Source organism: Chenopodium album, chromosome 11, assembly GCF_948465745.1.
Source record: "Chenopodium album chromosome 11, dcCheAlbu1.1, whole genome shotgun sequence".
Lineage (NCBI taxonomy): Eukaryota > Viridiplantae > Streptophyta > Magnoliopsida > Caryophyllales > Amaranthaceae > Chenopodium > Chenopodium album.
Window position 1 is genome coordinate 26396349 of NC_137844.1, and position 18274 is coordinate 26414622.

At 37.1% G+C, this 18274-nt stretch overlaps 1 non-coding gene across 1 annotated transcript; it reads left to right on the forward strand.

The window, feature by feature from the left end:
• Window positions 1–10677: 10677 nt before the first annotated feature.
• On the forward strand, window positions 10678–10783 carry LOC145569533 (small nucleolar RNA R71). The gene has a single exon (XR_014096130.1). It is a non-coding gene; the product is annotated as a small nucleolar RNA R71 (small nucleolar RNA).
• The last annotated feature ends 7491 nt before the right edge of the window (window positions 10784–18274 follow it).

Below are 18274 nucleotides of genomic sequence, written 5' to 3' on the forward strand. Positions count from 1 at the left end.
GGAAAAGGCGAAATAAACCAAGAAATGCATTAAAATTGAAAATCTTCTAAGTAAAATGCAAACTAAAAAAAACAAAAACAAAATTAAGGAAAAGGGAATAAAAAGGGCTACAAAAGAGAATGAAAATCACTCTAAAAGAGATCAAATGAGTGCCATAAATGACACTCATCAAATTCCCCCAAGCTAAAATTTTTCTCGTCCTCGAGCAAAACCAAGCAAGCAAGAATAAGGATGAAATACTTATTCAAATAAGAAAAAGAAAGACAAGAGATGAGAATATACACTAAGACTCACTATCATAGGAATCACGGTTGTTTTTAGCTACAACAAGCCCTTTAAACCCCTAGATCGCTCTAGAGGACGAGTGATGGTCTCGTATGGTTTTCCTAAGAGATTTACCCATAACTCTTTGAAGTAAAATGAGGCAAAATCATTAAAAGAAAAGAAGGTAAATAAAAAATTCAAACAAATAGCTCTTGACAAGGACTTTTGCAAACGATCAAATGCAAGTGAATAAACATTTTTCTATATGATAGGGGTATGCATGCTCCAAGATATCTAAGGTTGATTGAAGCATAAGATATGCTAAGCGTAGAGAACTAATGAGGCACAATCAACTTTCATCCCAACCAATCTATTGCGTTCTCCCAATGGCTTCAAATCTACCCTTAGTAAGTGTCTCAATGGTTCCTCGATCGTGAAGCAAAGATTTGGTGATATCCCTAAATCGTGAAGCAAAGATTGGCCAAATCTCAACACCAAAACCAAGTAATCACCAAACAAAAACACAACACCCCCAAGCTTATTCAAAGCTAAGAATCATAAACATATGTACAAAAAGCGTAAGACGCTTCCCCTAAGCCAAAATAAAGCATTGTCCTCAATGCATAAAATTGGAAGAAAGAAACTTATATCAAAATATTTTTTTTTATTTTTTCCTCATTATTCGCATTTTGAAATTTTGCTAAAGCTTTTGAATGTGCTTTGCTTTTTCTCATTTTTTCATTTTCATTTTGCACTTTATTCATTGTCCTCGCCTCTTTTATCTATGGACAACTTTTCCAACTATTGCATTTGCTTTTTATGCACAAAACATTTAAAACACAAACTTGCTTTCATCAAAAGAACCAAACAATCATTCGCATCCACCGAACCTCCAACATTAAAGACCAAATGCTTCACAAAAACCAAAGATGGGAACAAAAATGAAACAAAAGGCTCAAGAACTAATGATGTGGCTTGAAATGAAGGGTAGATGGCTCAAATGGTTAGCAAGAAAACAAATGAAAACTCAAAATAATGAAATGAAAACTATCCTAGAAAAGTAAAAATAACCACCCCGAATTGATGTCTTTGTCTTTCCTAAATGGCTCGGTCGCGATCTCGAGAGATGAAAAGCAAACTCTCGATAAAGTACATAATAACCAAGGATCCATGTGCCGCTCAAGCAAAATATGTAGAAGACTTGAAAAGAAAGAAACCTCACAAGATTGTAGCAAAAACTCACTATAGGTGTCAAATCTACCAAAGGAAGCAACTCCATCTTACCACAAACCAATAGAATCCGGCATTAAGGTCCCAAAAGGTCTAAACCGCTACCTTAGCATATCCTATCCTAGAGTCAACCATGGATACTCTCAAAGCATGCACACCGATAAGACATAGAAAGGCACATATTCAAATGCAAAATCCCGGATGGTAGTATGTCCAAATACAAGAGCTAAACAAGTAAAAAGAAAATATGGCCTCAAAATCTTTTTGTGTGTTTTTGTTTCATCAATGTAAGAAAAGGAAAGAAAATAAAGAAGAAAAAAAAGGAAAAAAAAGAAAGAAGAAAAGAAAACACAAGAATGCGAGCAAAACAAGTAAAACCCGATCGTCAAACAAGCGGTCATTCGGCAACATCGCCAATGACCCCAAACACGCTAGGTGTTACAAGGAAAACATCCTCGAACAATCAACTCTTCCTAAACTAAACCTATTCTAAGCAATCAAGAAAAAAAAAGAAAGATAAAAAATAGAAGGATCTCACCGGGTACTCCAAGCAATGCTATGAATATAAATGAAGGGAAGCATAACCTTCATGATGCTCCAAAACAAAAGCAAGGATAACATTCCAAGTGAGAAATGAAAAGCTATATACAAAAAGAAATTGTTAGTAACTTCCAAACAAAAACTCAAGACATCTAAACTGAGGTAAAAATGATCATAGAATTAGAGAAAGAGAATCATATAGCAGAAAGAAAACTCATCCATCAAGAAAACAATCAACCAACATGAAAACAACAGTTAAGCAATAGACCAACATCATATCATCATCATCAGAAAACAATCGCAGCAAATAGAAACCAACATAAATCATCATCAAAAAGAGACACCAAGTCAAAGACAAAACCATAGTGAACCATAAAAGCAAGGGGGAAAACAACGCAGCATAACAAACATATGAGTACTCCCCCAAGCCTAAAATGAGCTACCCTCCCAAGCCAAAACCAAGCATCAACCTGCCAAAATAACAACACAAAAACAAATGAGCATAAAAGGGAGGGTAGCCAAAATGGCATCACTCGGCACTGTAGTAAGGGGTAGAATGGGTACTCCCCTCACCAACCTCAGAAGAAACGTGGTTAATGACATCATTCACATCCATAGGACCCTTACCCTTCAACCGTCTCTCCCTCATGTCCTTGTCCCTAGCAAAATAGTGGGACCAACCATCTAGAATCGGCTCACCTGAGAGCCCCCATCGGCTAAAAGTCTCAGGATTAGGGAATGGGTTAGGGTTAGCCGGGTCATAAGCAAAGGCACACCCTCCAGGCCTCCTATAGTCGTAAATGGTCGGAGAGGTCCCCTTAATCGCATGGGGAGCCACATTGGATCCCTCCTAATAGGAATAGCACAATCTAGGACCAAGGGCCAGGTCATACGGGGCCCATTAAGGTATGGGTCCCTGTTGAACGGGAGTAAGGGTAGTTAACATAAGGCTCAATTTCCCCCCTCATTACATGCATATCATAAACTTTTCTAGCATGGTAATCATAGCCTAAAACAAAGTCATTCCCTAAAGGTAAACAATTCAAAACATTTGCAATGTAATCGATCTTTGCATGCAAAATAGACTAGTCGCAAGTAGAGAAAGAAGGTGAAGAAGAGGGAATCAAAGATGTACCTCCCCGGGACACCGGGGGCAAAGAGGGAGCAAGAGGGTGAACGGGGGCATACAGATTGTGGCGGAGATTTGGCAAAGGAGCCTTCTTGAGAGATTAGTCGATCGACCACTTGTTTGGCCTCCAAGGAAGAGCCGTGTCCAAGCATCGAGCGGAAGCCTCCGGATGAGGGATGGGGCACCAATCGATAGTCCTTGAAAATTTCCAAACAAACAAGTCTTCTTGAGAAGTACGCTCCAAAAACCATTGATTGATCAAGGCATAGCTACTAAGTGGACGGGATGAAGTTTTCTCTCGTTTATCACGAATAGGCTCAACGGACTTAAGCATCTCCTTATATTTCTTGTGGAGAGAGTGAGCCAAGATATAGATCATTCCTCTCAATTGAATGACACCGGAGAGAAAGAATATCGATGAAACGATCAAGAAAATGGGACGCAAAATCAAGGACCTCGAACTTATCTTCAAGTGGTTTGTTTGCCAACCAAAGCCAACTTAGTTCTTCCCTATAAATGGCTCTAAGAGACTCTTTAGAGAAAAATGCATAGGTGAGGAGCCGACTAAAGTATCTCAAAGCCGGGTGGATGATGGAAGCCGTCTTGGAATATTGAGGACGATAACTATCTTCAACCGATATGTGTCTCCACCAACGACGTTCCTTATAATTATGATCTCGTTGCAAAACCTCAAAAGCCGGGTAAATGTAGGGAGTACCCTCTATTGGCGAAAGAAACTTGAAGGCTTTGTTGAATAGGAGATAGGAATCGAGTGGTCATTGTTGAAAACATGAAAAGTAAGCATTTGAGTAGACACACCATCCAACTTCTCCTCATTCTCTTCCAAAGTTTAAAGTAACTCGAAGGTAATACGGGCATAGGTCGGATCATTAAGACCAATGAATTCTTCCAACCCCAAATTTCGAGCCAAGATTCTCACATCTTCATCAATTCCTAATGATGTTGTTGCCGATGCATCATAGAATCGAGTTGATAGAAGGTTTCTAGATGAAAGACGAATGAAATTATCCCAATGCTCTTGCTTGGTAAATTCAATGCCATAAGTCTCTTTGACATTGGGCGGAGGTGGCACAACCTCCCTAGAATTAGAACTTCGTGCCCTCTTGGCCCGGCGAAGAGGTGCCATCTACACACAAGCAAACAAGAACTAGGATCAAAATCATGAACGAAATTATGTAAAAAGATGGTGCATATAAAGAGCAATTAAATTCAAGGCCACCATTATCATAGAAATGAGCAAATTATCACACCACAAGTGTAAAAACGCACTTGATTAATAACGCTAGCAAGAATTCATGAACTACAAATGAACACCAAGCGCAACAACCCTACTAACAATCATCTAACACCCATCAATATGAACATCATTACTACCAAACATCATAAAAACATTTCCAACAATGATGGTACAAAAATAGTGGTTGTTCAAGCAAAATTAAGCATCACAAGTTCAATTATCCATCAATAATCAACATTAACACAAATATTAGAGGTAAGAAATACGGAATATGAAAGCACCATTAATACAAGTACCAAAAAAAGTCAAATCTCTCATGAGAAACCAAGGTAGAGAATTTATCAAGAAAACCAAACCAAATGAAGAAATCATACCTTGAATTAGTGAAAAATTCTAATGAAATGGAACAAATAGCACAATCACCCACTATCAATCCAAACTTGCATACTCAAAACCCCAATCAAATAAAACCCAAAAATCCCAACTTTTGGAGAGAGAAAATCACAAGGAAAGTGTAAAATTGGAGATTTTAAAGTAATAATCAACTAAATGAAGTGAAAAATTATGATATTATAATGATAAAATGGCAGCAAAGGAAGATGATGATGCTAGAACTCAACAAGAGAAATGAAGTAAGAAAATGAAGAAAGAGAGAGAAAAGAAGATGGTGTGTTTAAAAGAAGGGGACAGTAGGGGGGTGTGCCCGCGCGGAGGGGCTGCGCGCCCGCCCCACCAGGCCGCGTGATGGTCGCCTTTCGGTCGCGCCCTCCTTGGTCTTTGGCTCCTCCGAAACCTTCTTGTGCGCACATTGGTGGATACAAGCTACATGCCCTTGACGAACACGAGAATAGGCAGTCTCTAAACGCCTTTACGGTGGGTTCAACACGACAATTTCATGAACCCCCCATTTTGGAACCCACCAAGCTTCAATTCTTAATTATGCCTCCAAATACTCAAATTGAACACTTCATCCTAAAATTTCGTACTAAAATTGTTGGAAACCTTACTTCCATCCAATTAAAAACACCCAAAAACACAATAAAGAAAGAAAAATCAATTAGATCAAAAGCATCAAAAAGGAAAAATAAAATCAAACAAACTAGAAAAGAAAGTTAGAGATTCGAGTTGCCTACCGAGAAGCGCTTGTTTAACGTCATTAGCTCTACGTTCCCCACCCTTCAAGGTGGTTCATAGAGGGTCATATTATGAATGACTCCGACAAAAACTCCATTATACTAACGCTTGAGTCTATGGCCATTGTCTTTGAAAGACTTTGACAAATCCAAAGGAGATATTTCAACCGCACCATTAGGGAAAACCTCTTGAACCACAAAAGGACCACTCCAACAAGACATTAACTTTTTGGGAAATAATCTCATCCTTGAATTGTAGAGGAGCACCTTATCACCAACATTGAACTCATTCTTCTCAATAAGCTTATCATGCACCTCTTTAGTACGGGTTTTGTATATGCTTGCACAATCATATGCATCCAAATGAAGTTCTTCTAATTCATGGAGATTAAGCCAACGTTGCTCACCCGCACTTGCCAAATCGAAATTGATTTTCTTAATAGCCCAACGAGTACGATGCTCAAGTTCAACAAGAAGATGACAAGACTTCTCATAAACCAAGTGGTAAGGAGCGGTGCTAATATGAGTCTTAAAGGCCGTCCTATATGCCCACAAAGCATCATCAAGCTTGTCCGACCAATCTTTCCTATTTCTTGCAACTGTCTTCTCAGGAATCAACTTGATTTGACGATTAGACACCTCAACTTGTCCACTAGTTTGAGGATGATAGGGGAGTCCGAAACGTTGATTAACTCCATGCTTCTTCAACATCTTGCGGAAGGCATTATGCACAAAACGAGATCCATTATCACTTATGACCACCTTGGAAATGCCAAATCTTGGGAAAATTATCTTCTTGAACATCTTCATTGCTACCTTATGATCGTTTGTTGGTAAAGCAATGGCTTCAACCCATTTTGACACATAATCAACGGCAACAAGAATATATTGATTCCCATATGAAGAATGGAAAAGACCCATGAAATCAATTCCCCATGCATCAAAAACTTCCACCTCTAGGATGGGTTGTTGGGGCATCTCATTTCTCCTTGAAATATTTCCGATTTTTTGGCACCGGTCACAACTCTTAACAAATTCCCAAGTATTCTTAAGAGATTTGGCCACCACAATCCACATTGAAACACCTTAGAAGCCGTCCTAGAAACACCCATATGACCACCACTAGGATTTGAGTGGCACATCTTTAACACACTAGATATCTCCTCATTTGGCACACATCGCCACAACAAACCATCAACACCTCTCTTGTACAAGATTGGTTTATCCCACACATAATGCCTAGCCTCCCTCTTAAGCTTCTTTCTTCGATTCTTGGTAAATGAAGGAGGAAATTCCCCACAAGCAAGATAGTTAACTAAATCGGCAAACCACGGGAGTTCCGTCACATGTTAGCATACAAATAATCATCCAACATTCTATCTTCAATAGGAGACCCATCATCTTGAACTTGGAAATCCTCAAGTCTAGATAATTGATCCGTAACCACATTTTTCGCTCCTTTCTTATCTCTAATTTCAAGGTCAAAAGTTTGAATCTCAAGCACCCAACGAATTAGCCTTGGCTTTGATTTCTTCTTGGCAAAGAGATATTTTAGGGCCGCATGATCGGTGAAGACAATTGTCTTGGACCCTAACGAATAGCAATGAAATTTTTCAAAAGAATAAACAATTGCTAAGATCTCCTTCTCCGTTGTTGTGTAGTTTCTTTGAGCACCACTAAGAGTCTTCGACATGTAATAAATAACATGAAGCTTCTTATCAACTCTTTGACACAACACACCCCCAATGGCCGTATCACTAGCATCACACATCAATTCAAAAGGCATATCCCACCTAGGGGCTTGGACAATGGGAGTACAGATCAAAGCTTTTTTACATTTGTTGAATGGTTCCAAACGTTTGTCATCAAACACAAGCTCAACATCCTTTTGGAGAAGATCATTAAGAGGCTTTTCTATGAGAGAAAAGTCCTTGATATACCTTATATAGAACCCGACATGTCCCAAAAAAGATCTCACACCTTTCACATTAACCGGAGGTGGCAATTTCTCAATAACCTCAATCTTTGCCTTGTCCACCTCTATGCCTTTGTGAGAAATCTTATGCCCAAGGACTATGCCTTCCTCAACCATAAAGTGACACTTCTCCCAATTTAATACAAAATTCACCTTCTCAAACCTAGCCAAACATTTCTCAAGATTTTAAAGGCATGCCTCAAAGGAAACTTCGCCTACGGAGAAGTCATCCATAAACACTTCCATCTCCTCCTCCAACATATCTCTAAAGATACTCATCATAAATCGTTGAAATGTTGCGGGAGCATTACAAAGTCCGAATGGCATTCTGTTATAAGAAAATGCACCATATGGGCAAGTAAAAGTAGTCTTCTATTGGTCATCGGGGTGGATAAGGATTTGGATAAACCCCGAGTAACCATCAAGAAAACAATAATACTTGTGCCTTGTTAGTATTTCTAGCATTTGATCAATGAAAGGAAGGGAAAAATGAACATTCTTGGTGGATGTGTTTAGACTTCTATAGTCTATACACATTCGCCAACCCGTGACCGTCCTCGTCGGGATAAGCTTACCTTTTTCATTCTTGATGACGGTCATGCCCCTCTTCTTTGGAACGACATGAACGGAAGAGACCCACCTAGAGCTTGAGATGGGGAATATGATTCCCGCATCTAGAAGCTTAGTAATCTCTTTCTTCACTACCTCCCCTATTTGGGGATGTAGTTTCCGTTATCGCTCAATAGAAGGAAGAGCGCCCTCCTCAAGGGTTATGTGGTGTGTACATAAAGGGGGGCTTATACCCTGGAGGTCATCAATGGTATTTCCCAAAGCACCTTGGTGCCTTCTCAAAACATCACATAACTCTTGAGCTTGACTCTTGCTCAAAGATGCACTAACAATCACGGGATAAGTAGAATGTGCGCCTAAGAACTCATACCTAAGGTGTGATGGTAGAGGTTTGAGCTCTACGGTGGGAACACCTTTACCTTCTATGGTTGAGGCCGCTTGCAAATCTTCTTCGCTTGAGATCTTCATGCAAATTTGCTCATCACTTCCTTCCAAGCTTTCATCAATGACTCTCTCAGTGAAAGCCATTTCCTTGCCATGCTCACTTATCTTTTCTTTGTTCAACAAAAAACACTCAAGAGGATCATTAGAGGCGAGCAAGTGCTCATGCATGGAATTCATAATGTCATCTAAAATTTTGATTCTAATACAATTATCTAGTGATGAAGGAGGGTATCTCATACTCTCATTCAAATCAAATTCAATCTCTTCTTCCCCCACCTTGAGAGAAATTTTAGCACTCTTGATATCAATCATAGCTCCCGATGTTACAAGGAAGGGTCTACCAAGAATGATCGGGATATTCAAATCTTTGTCCATATCAAGCACAACAAAATCTACCGGGATCACGAACTTCCCTACCCTTAAGGGAACATCCTCCACCTTACCTTTTGGGATTTTAATGGACCTATCGGCTAATTGTAAGGTAATGTTGGTAGGTGAAAGTTCTGCTAGCTCAAGTCTTTAATAGACCGAGTATGGCATATCGCTAACACTAGCTCCTAGGTCACACAAGGCATTATCAATTTGTATCTTGTTAATAACACAAGGGATAGAAAAATTCCCAAGATCCTTCAAGTTAGGTGGCGTCTTGTTCATTATGATGGCGCTACAATTTTCGGTCAAACTAGCCGTTTTCGCCATATCACAAGTTCTCCTCCCACTTAAGACTTCCTTAAGGAATTTTTCATAATTCGGCATTTGGTCAATGACATTGGTAAGTGGGAGGGTAAGATTAAGTTGCCTAAGCATCTCTATAAATTTGCCAAATTGTTCATCTAATTTGTGCCTATTAAACTTTTGGGGGTATGGGAGCTTAGGTTTGATAACTTCTCTCACTTTCTCTTTCACTTTTTCAACTTGTTCCTCATCAACTTTCTCAACCAAAGGACTTTCATCTCCCTCATTCTCAATTGGATCCTTGCTAGGACTCTCCTTAGCATCACTCTTCTTAGAAACTCCATTCTCAAGAATCCTACCACTCCTAGTAACAATTGCATTCATAGAATTCTTAGGATCTAAACCTTGTGAAGTCAAAGAATAAAGATTTGCAAAGTCTTTCAACATACTAGCATATTGTGAAATTTGGTTCTTAAACCACTTACTATAAGTAATCATGTCATTAATCTTCTCATTACTAAGGGTTATATGAGTATTCAAAACCTTGGTTTGGTTCTCAATGACATCCTCTAACCAACTCCTAGATAAAGATGGTTGATCATAGAAACTATGACTTTGGCCTTGGGTCTTTGGAGTAAATCCGAATGGGGCATCTCTTTAAGAGTTGTTTTGAAAATTCCCTCTACTTTGATTACTCCAATTACCCCTGCCTTGATTTTGGCCATGATTTTGATTGTGGTTACCATAACCTTGGTTATGATCTCCATATCTTTGGCCATGACTTTGACCATTATAACCATTGTTGTTATAGTTACCACGAAACCCTTGGGTTCTTTGGTTCCCATAACCACTATTTTGGTTATAATTATCATAGTTCCCGTGGTTGTGATAATTCCTATTCCCAACATTCCTTTAAACATCAAATCTAGGTCCAAAATCATTATTAGCAACATAATTCACATGCTCACTCCCATTCCCATCATATTCATCATTTCTATCACAAGAAACATTAGGGCAAAAAGAAGTATCATGATCATTCATTCTACATAAAACACAAAACCAACATTCACTAATCATACAACAAGAAGAGGGAAAAGTGATAGGGTAAAGAGGTGTACCACTCCCCTTAATTTGGGAGGGAAGAATCGGTGCTTGTGAAGTTGCACTCTCGAGCTTAACCTTGATAGATACCACCTCTTTCCCTAAATCAGAAATTTGCGTGGACAAATTGTTGATAGCATTGAGTTGATCGATCAAGCATCTCGTGGTGCTACTCTTATTTGTCGGCTGTTTCTCACCCTCTTGCCAATCCATGTAGTGTATTACTACATCCTCAATAATATCAACAACTTCTTCCTCAGTCTTGTTCATTATTGGGCCTCCGGCTCCGGCATCAAGACTTGACCTCCCTTGAGGACTCAAACTACCATAAAAGATTTGAATGATTTGGTAAGTTGGGATTCCATGGTGAAGACACTTTATTTGATATTCCTTATACCTCTCCCATGCTTCATAGAGGCTTTCACTAGTCCTTTGCTTGAAACCTTGAATCAAAGCTCTAGCCTCCGTAGTTTTCTTTTGAGGGAAGAAACGAGAAAAAAATTCTTAAGTGACTTCATCCTAAGTTCTCAAGGAATTAGGCTTCACTTCCTTGTCTAGACACTCTTGAGCTCTTCCAATTAGGGAGAAAGGAAATAGCTTGAGCCTTGTGAATTCTTGTGCGACCCCGCTCACCTTAATCGTGTTGCAATATTTCTCGAACTCCTTAATATGATTGAGGGGACATTCATTCGTTCCACCACTATATTGTCGCCTTTCAATCAAAGTTATCATTGCCGGCTTGATTTCAAAGTCACTTTTCGAAATTGAAGATGGAGCAATCCCGCTCTCATACTTATATGCACCCGGAGTTCCCAACTCCTTCAATGTCACCCGCGAGACTTCTCCCATGTTCTCTTGCACACACAATCTTAAAGGAAAATATTAGTAGCACGCTACAAATGTAGCCTAAAGAGAAAAATCTTTTTGTATTTTTAAAATAAAATGAAATAGACTCAATAACAATAGCAAACAACTACGCCATTGTCCGGCAACGACGCCATTTTTGATACGAGGTGGATTCTAGTTCGTTGAATCTGAAATTCCTCCAATCAATCTAAATTTGTAACCAAACCTACACATAGTAATAGTGCAAGTTCGGGTCCAACCACTAGGAATGGGGGGAAGTTAGCTATTGCCAAGTCAAGCTATTTTGAAGCAAAGTAAACAAACAAAGTAAATCAATATATCAAACACTAGGGAGTTAGGATCCACATGCACTTGCAATGAACACACACTAATCGGGTTGGAGATTGATTAATTCGAGTATTGCGAGGGAAAAAAGATAATGCAATCAAAAGAGCTCGACAAGCTATCTCCTAGAGGTCTAACTAGCGCCAACTACGAAAGACTCTAACTACGAACGTCACAAACCAAGCTCAATCGATAAATGTGAGCTACAAATCAATGGTTCGTATCAATGTAGACACACAATGAAATATAGCATGAAGAACAAGGTTGATCATTCCTTCCAATCCATACACATGCACAAAATCAATCAACCAATTTAATCACATTGCTAAATCAATCAAAACCCCCAAATTAGCTAATTATCCATCACTAATACATGCTTCACCACATCCCTAGCAAGCAAACTACTCACAATCCATTAAAGAAATCAAGAACAAAGCTATACAATTCATCAAATTCATCAACATCACTCCAATCAAATCAATTCAATCAAACAATCAATAAACTTGAACAATCAACAAAACAATTGAAATCAAAATCTATTATAGTAAAGAAGATTCTTACAAACTTAATCAAATCAAAGGAAATGTACTTGAAATCAAACCAATTGAAACTATCATCAATCATGAACCATCAACCTTCAAGTTTCTCTCTCTACAAAATCTAAAATCTAGAGTTTCTCTCTCTAAGAAAATCAAACCCAATTCTAATTCTCAGCTTTCTCTCTCCTCCCCATTCTAAAAATGAAGAGAAATTTATATATAGTAAAACTATCAAGTAGTTAGTCGTCCCAAAAGAACCCGTACAGGCGCGACCTTTACTTTGAAGATGCGCGGCCGCGAGATATAGGGTACGGAATAGGGGAAGCAGCAGGCGCGCCCGCACCATGGTTGCGCGCTCCCGCGCATGGGAGCAGGACAACTCTCTTCCCCTTTATCTTGATGCTCCTCGTGCGCTCCACTTGGTATGCTTGATGAACACGGAGCACGTCGGATCCTAAAACACCATGATGGTGGGTTCAACACCAGAATTGGTGCCCCCACGGCTTGAAGAAGCATGAAACTTGCACATCTCCAATCTTGGGCTTCAAATGGAAGACACTAAGCATCCGAATCAACGCAAAACTCGGGAAGAGACATCGGGAGCGAACTTCTCCTGAAAATAAAAGAAAACAAAAAAATAAAGGGAAAAAGGCAAAATAAACCAAGAAATGCATGAAAATGGAAAATCTACTAAGGAAAATGTAAACTAAAGAAATAAAAAGCAAAATTAAGGAAAAGGGAATAAAAAGGGCTACAAAAGAGAATGAAAATCACTCTAAAAGGGATCAAATGAGTGCCATAAATGACACTCATCAGCGTTGATCGAGTCCTGTAAAATCAAGTTCGTCTCGAGCGGCGCAACACAAATACCACCCCTACTCCAAAAAACATTTAACCAATATTTTTACACATTTGATGAGAAAAATACTATAGTATAAATTTAATACCCCAATGTAATATCACTTGCATAACTAATCTATGGCATTACCATAGGACCTTCTAATGATGTGTCAATAATTAATTGTTTTTTTTAAAAAAAAATAATTCAGTTATTACATTGTATTGTTTGTTGTGAAATGTTCAATTTAATACCCCCAATTTTATTTTGACTGTATAATAAATTGTATAAATTATTATAATGGGGAAGAATTTTTGGGGTGACTCTCAGGTAAACACTTGTATAAGCCAAATAATATGTATTACAAACCACTCTATCAGCAAACTTATATATATAATGGAAAAAAATATTTAACAAAAATAAAACAAACCTGGATATCAAATGAAGTTTATTACAATGAATGGTGAAAAGTGTTTAGAATTAGGGTGTACAAAGGTGGTTGGACAATCATAAAGAGGTAAGTATAAATGAACTGGTTAGCTATCCCATCATTTTAATAGTTGAAATCTTTTATAGAGATTGCCCAAATGTTAGCTTCAATTCATGTACTTCCATGTTATTAAAAATTACAAGAAAATATTACAATTATCATAATTTTTTAAATTGGTGGCCCCTTTTATCCTTTCTGTTCAAGGTGTTTTGGGTGAACTCAAATTTTATTTAATTTGTAACTTTGTTATTCATTTTTGCTGGATAGCCTAAATTATAGCAACTTCAAACTTCATATTTTTAATTAAGAAAAATAAAAATTAACCAAACATATGTATAGAACCATTTACTGAATAAAGTCATCAACTAGATGTATAATATAAATAAAAATCACCTAGGAATACCGTAATCAAAATCAAAAACCAATCACCAATATAGTTTAACCATCAAAGTAATGATTAATAATAATTCATAAACAACTAATTCTTTTTATAATGATTTAATTAATTGGTATAGCTTATATATAGCTTTTATACTTCAAACTCCATCCCAAAATGACTAAGGTACTAAGAATTCTTTAGAGAAAATTACAATTGTAGTATAAAACTCCTACTTAGGGAAAAATGGTAACACAACATAAAAATTAGAATTCAATATAGTTGGTTTGGGCATTTAGTGCTATGTCTCTTATGGAAGTGAATTACATTACCAAGACCATCATTACCCACTGCGTATCTATAGTGCCTCCTTTCAGTCACTTCTTTTATTGCGTAGCAGGAAAACTCAGAGTTTAAGAAGTATCATATACCTTCGTCTTGGAAAATTTCCCAAATGTGGCCTTTCTAGGGCAAGTGACATATGTATTTGATACTTTAAATAGTGATAATACAATCAAAATTCCTTTTAAATCAACTTTGTAGGCCACGAATGTATCGATAAAACTCGAAAATAACTGATCCCCACACACAAATGTAAAGAGGTTCTGTAGACACCCAAAAGTGTCACCCCAAAACCAAACCCGGTGATGAATACCTTTCACGTCGAATCATAATCGAATGAAGTGAAAGTGTGGAAAGTTTAGTGTTGCGGTTAGTTTTTATTTCTTTTCTTTCTCTCTATTTTCGAAAATCTATTTTATGAAAACAGCCAATTCAGTTTAGTTTGGTCCATGACAAGGGTCTAATAATAATGTAGTTCGATTGGGCTCGAAAAGAGCTTTCCAACGATATATTATAAGCCCAATTCCGATTAATAATGAGGAAGTTATGCCCAAAATACTAAACTAGGCCCGATTTGACTTTTATATGCGGCCCAATGATTTAAGGGAGGGCCCATTATGATTTTATGATTCCTAATGCAATTAGGATTGATTATAGTCTTCTAGAAGGCTCTTTTGAATCCTGATATGATTAGTAATGAGTTTTATGAGTTTTATTTAGAATAAAAGAGGTGTTTTAAATAAAATTATAGTTTTATCCCTCGTGCGCTGAATTTTATAAGAAATAGGAAAACGTGTGGAAAATTGTCTGCAACGCTGTATTACAGGCTGTCGCCTGGCGACAGGCCTGTCGCGCGGCGACACATGTCCCTCGGCGACAGGGGCTATTGCGGCGACAGCGTCATGTTATTAGAAAGAGGTACGAGGCATCCAAGTAAGTACTTTAATTGTTTAATTGATCTTTTGATATAGAAATCATGTTAATATTGTTATTTTGGTTCCTAGTATCATGTTAGGATGCTTTCCTTAGTATGATGTTTAAGGTGATTTGCTTATATCAATTATGATTTCTAGGATGCTTTCTATTTTCTTTCCTAATTGCATGTTAGTATCATGTTAGGGCTAAAGCTTTGATTTTTATTGTTTAGTGACATGCTAGGGTTTGTTATTAATCTTGTTAGTATCATGCCTAGGATCTTGCTATTAATATTATTCTTTAACATGATTATGATAATTATGATTATTATGAATATTATTATTATGATTGATGTTGATTGTTATTATGTTGCTTGATGCTTATTTATTGTTATTGCTTGATCACGCCTTTTATGCATGTTTAAAGGGAATTTGTACTTGTAATCACGCTTAATAAGATAGTTAATAATCTTGTTTAGGTTAATATGATTATAATTCAAGTGATCGCCAATAATAGTTTTATTTGTGCATTAATATTCAACCAACATAGATAAACAGGTTTAGGGTTAACCTATTGATTGCTTGTTAGTCAGAAAGCGCACATGAATACGAGAAAAATGAAGTAGAGGCCTATTTTTAGGGCAGGTTCAATCTCTTTTAGGTTGGATTTGTACCTTCATCCCCGAACTTCCAGTCTTGGTTCCAGACCTATTGGAGTTGACTATCTCATGGATCGTTAAGGGGTGTAACCTTCACCCCGTGAACGGTTTACAAGTTCCTAAAACTTGTTGGCGACTCTTTTGCTCTAGCTTCCTTCCCTTTGGGCGCCACCATGCTTAAGTGTATGATCACAGTGGGGTTCAAGTTTGGGATGGCTTGAAATATTCCCTACAGGTTCGAACCTAATAGGTGGCGGAAATAGGGTCCAAATGTGTAATGTCAGTGACCTGATGGGTATTACCCATTGTCATAGAATTATCTCCGTGAGTATGTGAAACATAAAACTGCTGAGAGATAATATAATCAAACAAGTAATAAAATTTAAATCAAGGAAAATATTTTATTTTAAAAAGAAGTAGATACCTTTAACTAAATCTATTCGAACTTATTGAGTACTATATGCAAAAATTAAATGAATTGTTCACAATGTGTGGCTTCAGAAATTTAATAAATTGTTCACAAAATTTGATACTGATATTATCATGAAAAACCAATTACTGTGAATATATTACCAGATTATGCTCAAGCACAACTTTAAAAACTAAATGTCTTGGGTGGTGTCAAAGAGTGATGATTTGAACCTAAACTAATAATTCTGTGGAGGGAGCAGTTTAAATTCACACATATATTTCCAATAATAATATTTTGACTAATGACAATTTTGCTAACTCACTATTTTTACTTATGAAAATTTTGCTAATGATAATTTGAAGTTTGATCATGAAAATAACATGTTATGATATTTGAGACCAAAACCATATTTGGAAATAAATTTCTTAGTAGAAGTACAAGCAATTATAATAAAAATGCAAACTAATCTTATTAGATTTCTACGTAACATACGTCAAAGAGAAAAGGGCTCTCCTTGTTGAATGAGGGATTAGAGAATATGTTAGCACAAAAATTAGGGTGGAAATCGTAGTCTTCATATAAATGAGTAGTTGTTTCCGAAATTTGGCTATACTTATTAAAAATATCGTGTTATTATTCCGCATTTGGCAATGATTATTTAAAAATGGTTTAAATTGTACTACAAAAGTACAATAAGGGTTTTTTTCAAAGGAAAATACGGTAAAGTTTTATATAAGCATCCCATATAAAACCACTTAAACTAAATTAATGTAAGATTGGAAGCATAACCTTTGTTCTTAAAATTTTTTGTTACTAAAAGAGGGAGGTACTTTAATAGCAATAAACGACCTTCTATTTATGTAATCTCAAATTATGGTGTATTATTTTATAGTTGACTAGTCTACAAGAATCTTTATTTTAATAAGCAAACTAGTAATTAACATATAGGCCAGGTCCCTCCCCTCGAAACAGCATTAGGGCACTTTCCATGCTAGCCCATGCAGCAACAAATTCCCAAGTGTCTAAGTCACCTTCCAACCCTGGTAGCTCATCTAGAAATCCTAACCCTAAGGATAACATTGATGTCATTAATGTAGATGTCGAGTGTCAGTCTCCCCGACTTCATCCGGATCTGAACCGAACCCCTGATGAGGTGGAGGAGGAGCCTCCACAATATCAGGTGGCGTAACGCTCACCACGCCGCTTGCTGCAACCCATGTTGATTAGGCCAACTGCAGGGGTCCCTTTAGTTTATCCGATTCACCATCCCCACGGTTATGGTCTGCCGTTTAACTACAATGGCGGTGTTCCAATTCACCAAATTAGAGTCCGTAGCACAAACCCTACGGACCTTGGGGTGCCTTACACTATATCAGTGACTGAGACGCTTGCTCGAATTTATAACGACTACGCTGAGAGGGTTGATCGACTTACAACAGAAATTGTGGTTAGGAGGCTGGGTGGGGTTATATCTTCAACTCAAACCGCTTACTCTATCGGAATCCAAGATGGAGATGCTCTGACGGTGGAAGCTGTGGTAACATTACATTAAATTATTTTTTTTGTAATATATGTTATTTAAGAACAAGTTCATTAAATTTTGCCATATTAAATTTTATTATTTCTAATATGAAGCAGGTTTGTGTCTAATTGTAGTCGTTGTCTAAACCTTAGGCTTGATTGTTGAAATCATCCTTTCCACTTTTGATGTGCTCGTGTTTTTATATTCAAACATGTTATGTATGAAATTATCAATGTTTCATGAATGGATTTAGGTTTGCTACTAAAAATAATTGAATAAATTAGATAGAGGTCAAAATAGATGGCGAATATTCATTAAGTAGATTATTAATCTTACCCTTGCTGGCGTTGTTTACACAAAGAAGTCTATGTCATAATATGTGTTCATGTGCAGTTGCCTAGGATGTTTTTGATAATTTTTTTAAATAACCCTTTAAAGTAAATTTTAATTAATAATTGATATGAATTTAAAAATAAAAAGGATGCACAAAAATATACTACTCACACACTACAGATTTCCTACTTTTAATAATGGAGATTGTATGGTGAGGTATGTCCATTTGTGGTATTTATGATATGTGACTGAAAACTTAGATGCATGAGAACTTATTTCCTTCTATTGTTTTCTTGTTAGTGGGGGAAAAAATAAAGGAATAAGCTATTAGGAGAAATA